General features: G+C 36.5%; 1 pseudogene; it reads left to right on the forward strand.

Annotated features, from left to right (window-relative positions):
* The window catches only part of LOC107593076 (DNA annealing helicase and endonuclease ZRANB3-like), a 76939-nt pseudogene that overhangs the window by 33912 nt on the left and 28712 nt on the right, over positions 1–14315 (forward strand).

Here is a 14315-nt window from a genome sequence, read left to right on the forward strand (position 1 = left end):
TAATATATATATATATATATATATATATATATATATATATATATATATATATATATATATATATATATATCAATAGTATCTGTCTATCTATCTATCTGTAATATCTATAGTCTTTCTGCATATCCATCTGTCTATCGATGTCTGACTATCTATCTATCTATCTATCTTTCTGTCTGTCTCTTTACATTTGTCACCTCATTATCTGTAATGTTATACATTGTGAAGCATATAAAGAGCTCTGGGCTGAATAATGGTTGTCTCTCTTTCACATGCTCCGTTTCCTTCATTCACTGCTTGACTTCCTGTCAGTCTGATGTCCAAACCCTGGCAGCACCTCTCGGGTAGTGCAGGAGTGTTCTATGAAGGGAGATGGTGAGGATCTGCATTTGTTTTAGGGGCAGAGCAGGACTCGGTGTGTGTGTGTGCACGCAGGAGATTTATAGCGCCAGCACGGTGTGTTTCCATCTTCCACTGCTGCTGTCACTGTAGCGCTATAATTGGGCAGGTCACATGACCCAAGTTGTCGTTCTGCAACTTCAGGGAATTGTGTCTCCTTCCTCTCGCTCCCTCTACCCCTCACTTTCTCTCGTTCACACTTCATCTTTCTTTATTTTCTGTTTTTCTTGCTGCTTTTTGCCAAACACAGGGAAAGTAGGACAGTTTACGATATCATTAATTGTGCTGCCCTTTATGGATTCACTTTCTCTCTCTTTCTCACAGGAAGCGAGTGCTAGTTTTGAGCGGTGGGAGAAACTGATGAGCTCTGAGAGTGAGAATCAGTTTTGTGGAGGTGATGAGTCTCATCACACACATGTGTAAGCAGACCGCCGTTGCCAAGGTAAAACGTGTGTGCAAAATCCTCAAGATGTTTATTTCTCATTTCACGTCGCCTTAATAGTCTAAAATGGCTGTAGATCTCGATGCTGTAGGAATTTCTGTGCATTTCCTTTTCTTTTTACAGGGTTGTTTATGAGTTTTGTGTTCCTTTGGGTCTCAAAATACTCTTTTCAATGTACTGGTTTAAGAGCGAAGCAAATTTAGAAAAAGGGGATAAATCGACCATATCAGTTAGCTTCTTTATTTTTTTTTTAATCTCATGAAACCGGTCATGAACATATCTTAGAAAGTTTAACTAAAATTTTTTTTTTTTTACATATAGATAATTTAGCCTGTGTTTAGTACACGTTATTATAGTTTGAAACTTAAAAAATAATAATAATAAAGTTACTTGAAATTAACCTCAACTGAAATAAATATAAAACACTTTAAATTAAAATGAGAAATCTTGCCTTGGCAACTACCTGAAATAAAGATGTTTAACTTACTGTATACAAAACTAAAACAAAAAATAAAAACAATATAGACATATTTAAGGAAAAACTGCTAAATGACAAAAACATACAAAAAACACCCAAATAGAAATCAAAAATAAAAACTGATTCAAATCATATAAAGATAATCTCTATATGATACTAGAATAACACTGGTTTAGAACCAGACAGAAAGATTTTTTTTTCATCAAAACATTATTATTAAGCAAGCACATTTCTCCCCATTTCACATTGCCATAATGGGAAAAAAGAATTGTCTTATTTTTATTTCAAAGTATGCATCATGGTTGTAATTTTTCAACCTTCAGTGTCTGCTTTTTTCAGTTATATAATAACAGAAACAATACTGTATTATTGTTTAAATAAAAAGAAACATTAAAATTTAAATAATCTAATAAATAAAAAATGTAAAAAATTAAAATGTCCAAATGTGTTATGTGAATTTGCTTAATTTATACATATATATATATATATACGTATATACACACACAATTTTAATAATTTTATTATGTATAATTGAATATTTATTTATTTTTATTTGAAACTTGGTTATGTTGTTCATTGAAAACTACTACTTTTATATCATCTCAAGTAATTGCCATCATTGCCAGGATGTTGCTAAGGTATTCTGGGGTGGTTTTTAACATGTTGCTAGGGTGAAAATTCGGGTCTCTCTCTTTTTTTTTTTTCTACAATCAGGCAAAAATCATAATCCTAAACACTTCAAACGTAAGATCACGCCTCTCCTCCTCAACCCTTTCTGTAATTCAAAACATTACTGAACTGCAGCCACCTCTGATCCGTTATTTATAGCATCTGAGTAAAAGAAAAGTAAGCCAGCCCTCATTTCAACTGCAGCTCTTTCTCTGAATGCCATCAGAATAACGGCCATCTGCAGCGAGTTTCCCTCCTCTAACGATGAGGGACAGCGTGAAACCGCAGCTAACGACCACCATGGCAACCGGCCCTTCTGTTCTCCACATCAAACACTGCGGCATTGCCATGGGAACGAGCTCCGGGAGGGCCGGACCAGCGTCACGCCGACCTTAATGCTGACCTTTTTGATCGCCCGACATCTTTTCCTGCAGATCTCGGACTTAACAAGGTGTTTTTATGAGCTCCAGACGAGACCCGCCGTAACTTTCGCAGATTTTCGCATCACTCACATGAACTTTAACGTCACAGTTTGGAGAATAAAGTGACTTTGCACAGGTTTGTCATTAAAAAAAAAGCAAGACACTTCATTCCAGTTTTGGACGTTCTTTCTTCTCAAACGATTTAAGCTACAACCACTTTATATCATCTTCCTGAGCACAGCGTGTCTTGAATGAAGCTTTCCAGTGTGTTTGTGTTTCAAACCAGCCCGTGTGTGAAAGCAGTGTGTGTGTGTTTTTTTAATTTGTCAAACCTGTGTGTTCTGGTCCCCGCTGCTCCTGTCCTCTCCTCTCTTTCATTTATTGTTTGCCATTGAGACGATATCCTCTCTCTCTCTCTCTCTCTCTCTCAGGGCAGAAATGTGCGGTGTCAGGAATGGTGTCACTTTTTGAAATCGCTGTTTTTGCCAAGCGAAAATGAGTGAACCGGAGCCACCGCTCACACACGTACACTCGAGGTTGTACAAAAAAAAGCCTTTGCGCTCCTTCACAGGGTGCCAATTAGGCAATATTAAAAAGGCAAAACTCTTCAGTAATTAGAAACCCAAGTGCAGCTTTGAAACTCAAGAAAAGAGGACTGGCTTCTGGCAAATGACTCCGTACACTGTTCATTTAACAACTACTCTAACCGTAACGGGCATTAGCTGACGAGTTCATCTCACGGTTTAGGGATTTTGAGGAGTTTTTTTTTTTTTTTGGAGAAGGAAAAGCTGGTCTCACAGGATAAAAGGAGATTTGGGATTAAAGTGGCAAAACAACACCTTTAAATGTAGTAAAATCGCAGGTGTAGTCGTGGCATATTGTGGTTATGAAACCCAGCAACAGCACTATAGTAAAAGACGCCAGTGTTTTATAAATAAGTACATCTATAGACTAGATTTTTACAGAAGAAACTGCTAGGAAGGTTACTTACTGGCCAAAAGATTATTTTCTTAAAATAAATAAAGAACGTAATAATAATATAAATAAAATATAGAGTTTGGGATCAGTTATTTATTTATGTTTTATGTATTTATGTTTTATTCTGCAAGGACACATTGGATTAAAAGTAAATGCATTTATAATATTACAAATAATTTCTATTTCAAATAAAGGCTTTGAACTTTTTATCTATCGATGAATAAATTGTATCACAGTTTCCACAAATATATGAAGCAGCACAATTGTTCTCAACATTAATAAAAATAAGAAATGTTTCTTGAGCAGCAAATCGGCATATTAGAATGATTTCTGAAGGATCATGTGACACTGAAGACTGGAGTAATGATGCTGAAAGTTCAGCTTTGCGTCGCAGGAATAAATGATATTTTAAAATGTGTATTTTTTATTAAATAAATACAGCCTTGGTGAGCATAAAACTTCTTTGACAAACAATTAAAAAAAAATCTTCTATTAAAAATAATAATAATAATAATAAATTACTAAGACCAAATTGAGATATAGATACATAAAAAAAGGGGGGAAAAAGTATATACTACATTGTTGTTTGTGACCATTTGTATCAAATGTATCATTCATTAAGAACCAATTTAATTTTTCTAATTTTCAGAGGTTCGATCCGAAACTCTCCGCTTTTTAATTCATTTGGTACCATTAGAATGTTAGAACTGTTAAAACGTTCGAATTTTTTAAATGTTAGAACGTTAGAATTCCTAAACTGCATTTCCTGGCTGGATCACGATATGAAATTTTCTTTCCATCTCTCTCAGGCTGGAGCGGTGAAGGACTATATGAAGCTGATGTTGGAGACCGAACAGCTGAAGTTTCTGGTCTTTGCTCATCATCTCAGCATGCTGCAGGCAGGTACAGAGGCAGTCATCGAGGTCAAGGTGTGTGTGTGTGTGTGTGTGTGCACTGAGACTCTAGTGAAAGCAAAAGTATGTCAGCATCTCAACACTGTTCATTAAATCAGCCAGCAGCAAAGCCTGTCACACTGCTGTCCCAACACACACACACTGACCCATTCAGAGAGAGAAAGAGAGGTGTATGTTTGTGTGTGTGAGCTGAATGAGAGATAAGGCCAAAAAAGTGTTTGTGTGAAAGGGAAAAAACCGAATGAAAGGGCTTGACAGCACTAAAGGAGGTGAAGGAGAGCGTGTTGATTCCCTGGGTAGAGAGTTCATTCTTTGCTTTAACACATTCCCTCAGTAGGGCACTGGTTCATTCTTACGGCAAAAGAATAGGTCAGAGTCTTGCTGTCAATCAAGTCTATGAACCACAAGTTTAAAAATTATATTAAAAACAATTTTCATGCAAAAACGTCAATTTTGTCATCATTTACTCACCCCTGTTGTACCAAAGCTAATGACTTTATCGCAATGATTCACAATTGGAGGCATTTGAAATATTTTGCTGTTGGAAAGATTTAAAATGATTCATAAAAGTATCAAAAATAGTACATATGACTCGTGCACTTTATTTGAAATCTTTAAAGTCATCTTAAAATCCATCATAGATGCTTTCACTAGAGCTCATGAAGTAACAATGTCCAATTTGTGAATTCAAAGTTTCTTTTGAGTTGGATCTTTGAGTCAATGAGTTGAATTGGAGAACCTAATCAGTATGACTTATTGAATCAGTCAGACTGATTTTGTGAACTGGATCAAGAGATTCAGTCATTTTTCTTTTTCTTTTCTTTTTTGTATGGTTTGCGATAATATTGTAATTGTTTTAACGATGTGCGATTTGATATTAAACACACCTACAGAGTGCACGCACACATTACGTGAAGAAGTCTTAGTAGTTTAGACTAGTGCGCGTGCGCATTTAGAGTGCGTTCTTTCACTGCATGAATCACGGTGCGTTCCAAACGGGATATATCACACAAAGAGTGACGTTTTTTTTCTCCAAAAGTCAGCATGATTACAAATGTGATATTTTATACAACAGTTCAATAAACAAGAAGTTAATATTTAGAGACTTACGTTTTAGACATCATATTAACCTGTTTTTGCTCCATTTCACCAACAAAAATAATTCCAACCATAGTCACAGCACTGTTTTGTGTCTCTGAGCAACAGGACGCTGTTTTGTTCCTGAATGAATCAACAGTTTAAATGATTCGGTTCAATCGCAATGACTCACTCACTAACAGTGACTTGCTGCCACCTACTGGTGGTTTTAATTTCACATTTAAGGTACCTTTTCATTTTTTAAATAAATTTCAAACATCAGTTTTCAATGTTTTATGTTTAAAATATCAAAACATTATTTATGCATTTGTAACTGCAGGTTAAAGTATTCCATGTCCCTCAGAGCTGCATTAAACAGTGTGTAAATGCATCTAAATGCCACTTCTAATGCAGCTAAAGATTTAAGATACATTTTGTTGATACTGATTTCATTTGCTTAGTCTTTCATTTGAGAATTTGACTCAAAAGATGGTAAATACTTTTAGAAAAAATGGCTTAAAGGTAAAAATGCCCATAAAACTTGTTGGAAATTATTAATTTCTATCACTGCTGTGAATTGACCATACCAAATATGAAGAATATAAAAAAATTCAGGAGTCAGCTGTCCACAGTAGTCCTTAAGATATCAGCACAATAACACACTCAGCAAAATATAGTCTAATTATCGTTATCGATAAAATACCAGAAAATGATCGAGATATCATTTTTTGTTAATATCGCACACCTCTAATTTATGTTATTTAATTGATATAATAATTAATTGATAATAATTGAACTGAATCCACAAATTACTTAAGTTATTGGGTTTATAAACATGCCTGACACTCCCTCTGACGCGAAATAATATCCCGAGTTATTCAGTTACTCCTAACAGTACATTGACTGAACTGCTAAAAGAGAACCGATGATGGGATGTGCACGAGCAGAGCAGCTGGACTGAGTCTCGTCCTGCTGGGAGACGGCATGATCACAGTATGTTAAGGGGCGTAACATTTCCGTCACACGCTTGAGATATTCGGCCAATCACAATGCACTGGATAGCTGGCCAATCACAGCACACCTCGCTTTTTTAGAACGATGAGCTTTGTAAAAATCGACGCGTTTCAGAAAGGCGGGGCATAGAGGAGAAACAATAATGTACAGTATGTGGAAAATAATGTGTTTTTTGAACCTTAAACCGCATAAACACATTTCATTACACCAAATACACAAAATAATGTTCTTTTTAGCAATGTCATATGACCCCTTTAATTGATATAATAATTTATTTATAATAATTGTTTTTTACAGTTTAATATGGTACTATAGACATTGCCCTATCCCGCTCATATGGTATTAATTTTATTTGTGCAGGTCTTAAAAAAGGTCTTAAAAAGTCTGATATATTTAAGCTTAAAAATCCTGCAGAAACCCTGTATAAGCTAATAATTTTGAGTGGTTTTGTGATGTGGATCAAACGTCTCTGTAAGTTTTCCTTCCGCTTAAAAAAAATTTAGAAAGAAAGAAAGAACGAACATGGAAAGGATGATTTCCAGGCCTGGAAAATAATTACATTTCTAAGATTATGGAAACCAAAAATAAAACTATGATTTATTTAAATTAGTAAGTATTTATTTGGTTTAGATCTTTAGATTAAATCAGTTGGTCCATTTCACAAAACCAGACTTTTACAAATCATACTGATCAGGTGTTCAAATTCAGCTGACTGACTCAATGATCCAGGTCTAAAAAAATCATCATAAACTTTGATGTGACTCCGACTTTGGTGCACTTCTGAATGGTATCGGCCCAAAACTTGCATTGCATCACTTGACAAATCCATTTTTGTTGTCTTACAGACATTTCATCAGAGCTGTTGATTCATCTTTTACCACGATCCTTTCTTCTTGTCCCTGTTCACACAGCGGCATGCTAAAAACACTTTGCACCCTAAAGAGCGCGGCTGGTTGCAGACACTGTGTCTTCACAGATGTCTCACTGTTTTAATGAGAGCTTGTTTTGTCAATTTCCTCATCTTTTTGGCCCCCAGCCCCCTCTCTTTTCGCGTTTCTTGTTTTGCTGCTCACTGGCCAGACGTTTGATCCCAGATACTGTGAAGATTTTCTTCGGCTTTTCCTTTTTTTTATCTGTCCTGCCATTAATTGGTGCTTATGAATCTTATGGGGGAAGAGGGGGCCTCGCACCAGCAGGTGTGATCGCATGCAAACGGGGTGGCACATGCACTGCGACTTTCTCACACCTGTCACGCTCCTCGCACCCGGAGTGAGAGATGGGAAGAAAAGTTAGGCTGGAAGCTAAAATTAACACGGGTGCGAAAAGTTCTGAAGTTCTGCGTGGCGGCGAGAGAGAAAGCTGTTGTACACCGCTTCACCTGTGTTTTACAGCTGTCAAATGATGGTAGAAAGATGATAATGCCCAAAACTTATTTGAAACGCACTAAAAAGTTGCCAACGACTTGCTCTGAAATGTGTCACATTTGCAGTAAGTTTCGACTTGAGCGCATTAATGCTCTCTGAACAAACACAGATCTGCAAAACTCAGCCTTTATTACCTCAATTGTTGGTTATAAAGAGTTTTGTTACTTCTCTCAATGCTTTTAGTTGGAAGGGATTTTGATTTAAAGGTGCAATTTTTGCCTTCATTAAAAAGCTTTTACACAAATAAAAGAATGAAAATGTTAAAAAACAGAATTTACTTTGGACTCTTTTCCGCATTCTTTTCCAGGCAAGTTATATCCGCATTGATGGCAGTGTTCCATCTGCAGAAAGGATCCAACTGGTGCATCGTTTTCAAAATGATCCTGACACGCGTGTGGCCATACTTAGTATACAGGCAGCTGGACAGGTAATGAGTACTCAACCTTATAAACAATATTGTAACACCTCAACCTTATGAGCACTGTGCTGCTGTTTGTAAATCTTCACACAAACTTGTAACACACCAGTTCCTTTTAACACCCACGTTTCTTGTAACAACCTCACTGTTCTTCTTTATAGGCTACTTCACAAGCTTGTAACTCCCCAGCATTGTAATCATTAAAAAGTATGCTTTACACAGCCTTGTAACATCTCCACGTCATAAACATTGTAACATTCTTCTATACAGTACGTCACAACCTCGTAACACTCAACTTCACAATCACTGTATGTTGGAAATGCTTCAGACAACCTTGTAACATCTCCTCATAAGCATTCCTCTATATAATATGTCACACAACCTCATAAGCAATTTAACATTCCTCTATACAGTACGTCTCACAACCTCGTAACACCAAACCTTGTATGCATTGTAAGTTAATTGGAAATGTATCACACAACCTTGTAAAATGTCCAACTCGCTAACACTGAAACATTTTTCAATGTAGTACGAGCGCTACCTTGTAACGCTCAACCTCGTTGGAAATGCTTTACACAACCTTGTAACATTTCCACCTCGTAAACACTGTAACATTCTTCTATACAGTAGGTCACACAACCTCGTAACACTCAACCCTGTAATAATTGTAAGTACATTTGAAATGCTTCACATAATCTTGTAAAATCTCCACCTCAAAAACATTGTAACATTCCTCTATATCGAACATCCAACCCTGTATATATTGCACTGTTATTCTTTACACTTTACAAAGCTTTGTAAACCTAGTATTTCATTATTTACAATTCACGCAAACCTTGTAACACCTCAACCTATATGTCACAGTCTAGTAACATTCAGCACTGTACAAATTGTACTATTCTTCATTATAGTTAACAGAAATGGGTAACATCTTAATGTAAACATTGTAATCTTCGCTTTTGTGCATCACACAAACTCTGTAATTGTAATTGTAGTGCTCCTAAACACTATAACGCATGCTGTTCTTCTTTATACTTAAAGCAAACTTCTAACACCTTAACGTCTTAAACACTGTAAATGTTCCTTTTTTTATGCCACACAACCTCGTAACACCCAATGTCATAAATGTACTGTTCTTTGTTCTGTACATAGCCTCATTATACTGTAACTTCATAAACACTGAAATGTCAGTTTATACTTCTCATACTGTTGTTCATAACCAGTGCTGGGAGTAACGCATTACAAAAGTAATAATATTACAGTAGTATATTACGTTTTGCTGTAACGCAGTAATATAACGCATTACTAATAACATTTGGGTAATATTATTACTCGTTACAATCTCAGTAACGCAAGTTACAACATATTACTAACACCGCAAAACAGCACCAGAGAAAAAAATCCGCGGGTAAAATAGTTTGTCTATCTTCTGTTGCTGGAATTAGATGCTTGAGTTGACTGAGATGATTTGTGAGATGGACACACTCCTGTTATTTTCAGTTCATTGGAGAAAAGGATAAGAATGCTTAGCAATCTGTGCGACACCAAACTCTCAACATGGAGAAACAGCACGAGTAAAACCTGGAAACACTGGACTGGTGCCACTAACACTAAGCTATCAGAGAGAGCTGCGGGGTCAGAGAAGAGAAAGAAGGCGGCGGACGAGCGCAGACAAGCAACAAAAATTAAGTTTAACTAAAAATAACAAAATCTGTATTTTGTTAAATCATAGTCTATATGACTATGCCGTTGCTGTGAGGGTAATTACAATTTAGGCTATTAGCTTAGGCTACTCCTCATTGAGAATTAAAAAAAAAAAAAATAATAATTTATTCTATTAATTTATACAATTGAATTATAGGCCTATAATTAAAATTATTAACACTGCAGTCATCGATGAAAATTAAGAGCAGCTTTATTTCGTGCACAGATTTTCAAAAACAACACAATCTCAGTAACGCAAGTTACAACATATTACTAACACCGCAAAACAGCACCAGAGAAAAAAATCCGCGGGTAAAATAGTTTGTCTATCTTCTGTTGCTGGAATTAGATGCTTGAGTTGACTGAGATGATTTGTGAGATGGACACACTCCTGTTATTTTCAGTTCATTGGAGAAAAGGATAAGAATGCTTAGCAATCTGTGCGACACCAAACTCTCAACATGGAGAAACAGCACGAGTAAAACCTGGAAACACTGGACTGGTGCCACTAACACTAAGCTATCAGAGAGAGCTGCGGGGTCAGAGAAGAGAAAGAAGGCGGCGGACGAGCGCAGACAAGCAACAAAAATTAAGTTTAACTAAAAATAACAAAATCTGTATTTTGTTAAATCATAGTCTATATGACTATGCCGTTGCTGTGAGGGTAATTACAATTTAGGCTATTAGCTTAGGCTACTCCTCATTGAGAATTAAAAAAAAAAATAATAATAATTTATTCTATTAATTTATACTATAATTAAAATTATTAACACTGCAGTCATCGATGAAAATTAAGAGCAGCTTTATTTCGTGCACAGATTTTCAAAAACTTTCTCTATAGTGAATTGACTGACGTTCACGGCATAACGCTTGCACACAGTTTGCTGTTGTTTGCTTGTGTTGCTTGCTTGTGTTGCTTGACCCCGCCCCCATAATATCAATCGTTTATAGGCCACATATTAGGCATTTTTTTATGTTTATTTTTTTAATGTTAATGAAAGTGACACCAAAAATAAGGGAACATCATTAGGAAATCCTTGGGGGGGCTGTGCCGGGGCTAAGCAAGTTTCTGATGGGCCCCGTCAAGCCCCGCCCTAGAGCCGCCACTGATTAGCCTAATTCGTTTTGGCTTGTTTAGCAACTTATATTTTTCATTCTTTTTTTCTTCTGAAACCGTTCAGATTTGCCTATAGGCTAGGTATTGTGTTTATTGTTTGTACATTATAACATTTCACTTTATTTACCGGTGTTATTTATGTATGTAATAATGTGGTTTCTGCTTATCTGTGTTTAACCTAAACTACAGCGTAACATTAATGTAGACCTACACATACCGGCATCTAAATATGATTTTATAATTGTATGCTATAGAGACCTACCACATTACCCTCCACTGGGTGTAGAATGAGCAGCAATAAACTACATTTTGGCATTTTATAATACTTCTGTGGATATTTTGGTGAAAGTAACTCAAAAGTAACTCAAAAGTAGTGTAACGCATTACAATTCAGAGACAGTAATATTGTAATGTAACTAATTACTTTCAAAAGACAGTAACGAGTAATATATAATGTATAACATTTTGGAAGTAACTTGCCCAACACTGTTCATAACATTTCACAAAACCTTGTAAAACCTCAACCTTGTAAACACACCTTGTAACATCTCAAACATAATCATACAACCTTAATGATTTAAACAACCTTGTAATGCCTTAATCTTGAAGCATCATACCGTTCTTCTTTATTCCTCACACAACCTTGTAACCCTCTCAAGCGTGTCAATCTCAGTAACTTTACATTTTTCGATTAAATGAAATATTAATGTCATACTGGTATAACATTCTTCTATACAGTATGTCACAACCTCGAAACACTCGTAAACACTGTACTCTTTATTTGTTACACTTTACACAACTTTGTAAACTAGGGATGCTCCGGATCAGGATTTTTGCAGCCGATACGGAGTACCGATTTCTTGTCATGGTGATCGGCCGATACCGATGCCGATTCTGATGCTTCAAGCTTCATATAGACGGTTTCATCGGGCACACGCGCCTGGCCCGAAGTTAACTTCCGGTCTGTGTTTGTTTATCAGTCTGGCTATGGCGCCGGCTACAAACACAGTTAAAGTTAAGATGATGAGTAGACTGAAGTTGGGCTCAGGTGGTTGTGCTGTGGGATGTGTTTCCCATACATTTATTTATTTGTGGCGCTCACCACAATATCAAAACTGACCGATTTTCCAAAAGGCTTCGTTGAATAAACATGAGTACGTACTGCATGTTTAAAAATCAAAACGAGGCGCGGGTGTTTTTATATCACTGTATTTCTGAAGGAAGACTATCTTTAGAAAATTTTCGATGTCATTTTCATTTCATCTTGCATGTAATGTCTGATAAAGCAGTGTTTGTGAGCTCAGCGCTGCTTTGTGTACAGCCGTTACTGGGGAAACCTCTGTTTCTCCAGCTTTAACGCACCTCCTGCTGGCAGAGAATGAATTTGCATTTTCAGTAAGTCCGTCTGATTTAAGCAGCAAACATATTTGGCTTTTCCTATATCCACGGGCACTGTGGATAATCTGCGGGTCGGGTAATAAAAAATGCATTCTGATTATTTGCGGGTGAGTCGCGGGTGGATAAAATAAATCATAAATGATGCAAATATTAACTACATTTTTATACATTTTCTCCGGCCGATCGATCGGAGCATCCTTATTGTAAACCTATTTTATTATTTAAACATCTCGCAACCTTGTAACACCTCAACACTGGATAAATTATGCGTCATGCAGTCTTGTAACATTTACATAGCACTGTTTTTCTTTATAATACCTGTTCGAAACATTTCATGCAACCATGTAAACGTACGGTATTTGATTGAGATGTTACAAGGTACATTTAAATCACCATACCTTCACAAAACCTTGTAACACCTCAATCCCGTAACATCTTACTGTTCTTTATTTTTCTCACAAACTTGTAACACACCCAAACATGTCAACCTCAGTAACGTCATATGCAAATATTGCTGTCATACTGTATGTATCAGATGTATCTGCTTGTGCTCAGGGTCTGACATTTACGGCCGCGTCTCATGTGGTCTTTGCCGAACTCTACTGGAACCCAGGACACATCAAGCAAGCAGAGCACAGAGCGCATCGCATAGGGCAGACCACGACCGTACACATCCACTACCTCATCGCCAAAGGAACCTTTGACAACGTCATGTGGGCCATGCTAAACAGAAAGGTAGATCAACCTTCAGATAAGGAAAAAATATAACCTTCAGTATTCCTAGTTGCACTCAAAGAGTTTCACTGTAATTTTGTGAACATTTTTATAGATTTCTTTAAATGTACAGTTTCGAATGGCTGTGAACTTAGTTTCCAGACTTGCCAAATTACTCTTAAAATAATCAATATATAATGTCTTGGGACTAAATTAAGTGGCAACACAATATCTGCTGTAAACTTCGGAGAGATTTGTTTGGAAAATGTACTTTTATTTGCTGAGATTCTTACAAATGATATTGGACAGGAAACGGTTACGGGCAGCGCTTTGAACGGAAAGAAGGAGTATTTGAAAGCTGAGGTGGGAGACCAAGAGAAATGGGACTTTCTGAACTTTCCGCTCAGGCTTGGACACCAAGCGATACCATGAAAGGTGATTCTGAGGATGACAAGGATGGGACTTCACGTACGTAAACGCTTCATTATTGCCATAAACTAAACGTAAAATGCAGCGAAATTTGCTGTTTTCATTGTCAAATGAAACTTTATTTTTATTTATTCTTCAATGCTAGGGACAGAACTGGTACTTCTGACATCCCTAAACATAACAAGGCTTCCCACCTCCCAGTCATGGAAACCTGAACCTCACAAAGTGCTTTTCTCTCAGAAGTGTCTTTGGTTTCATTACTTTGCTGTCAAGAGATGAAGTTTCTTAGCCTTAAACACTTTGTGTGTCTTCCCATTCGCCACAGTTTGAAAGGGACAAGCAGCACAACATTCGATTGCATTTGAATAAACTTATGCATGTAAGTTGTTCTGCACCATCCGTCCTACGGCGTGAAATCATGTGGCTTGTTGAGGACTTGTGCTGTTAAGATTCGGACTTGGATTTTATGATACAACAGGCGAAAATCCTAATATGGAGAACATTATTTAACTTGCCGCATAGCAGCATGTTCAAAACCGCTCAAAACTAAGCAAGTACTTAGCAAAACCCTTGGCAACTACAATATACTAAAACTATTCAATAGCATAATAATTTTAATGAGAAGTTAAACTATTTGAACAATTTAAGAATGTCTTGGTTTGGTTTGTTTTGTGTTAATGACAGTAGCACTTGAATCATAAAAATATATTAATAAATAAAT

The sequence above is a fragment of the Sinocyclocheilus grahami genome, unplaced genomic scaffold, assembly GCF_001515645.1.
Source record: "Sinocyclocheilus grahami isolate Dianchi unplaced genomic scaffold, SAMN03320097.WGS_v1.1 scaffold163.1, whole genome shotgun sequence".
Lineage (NCBI taxonomy): Eukaryota > Metazoa > Chordata > Actinopteri > Cypriniformes > Cyprinidae > Sinocyclocheilus > Sinocyclocheilus grahami.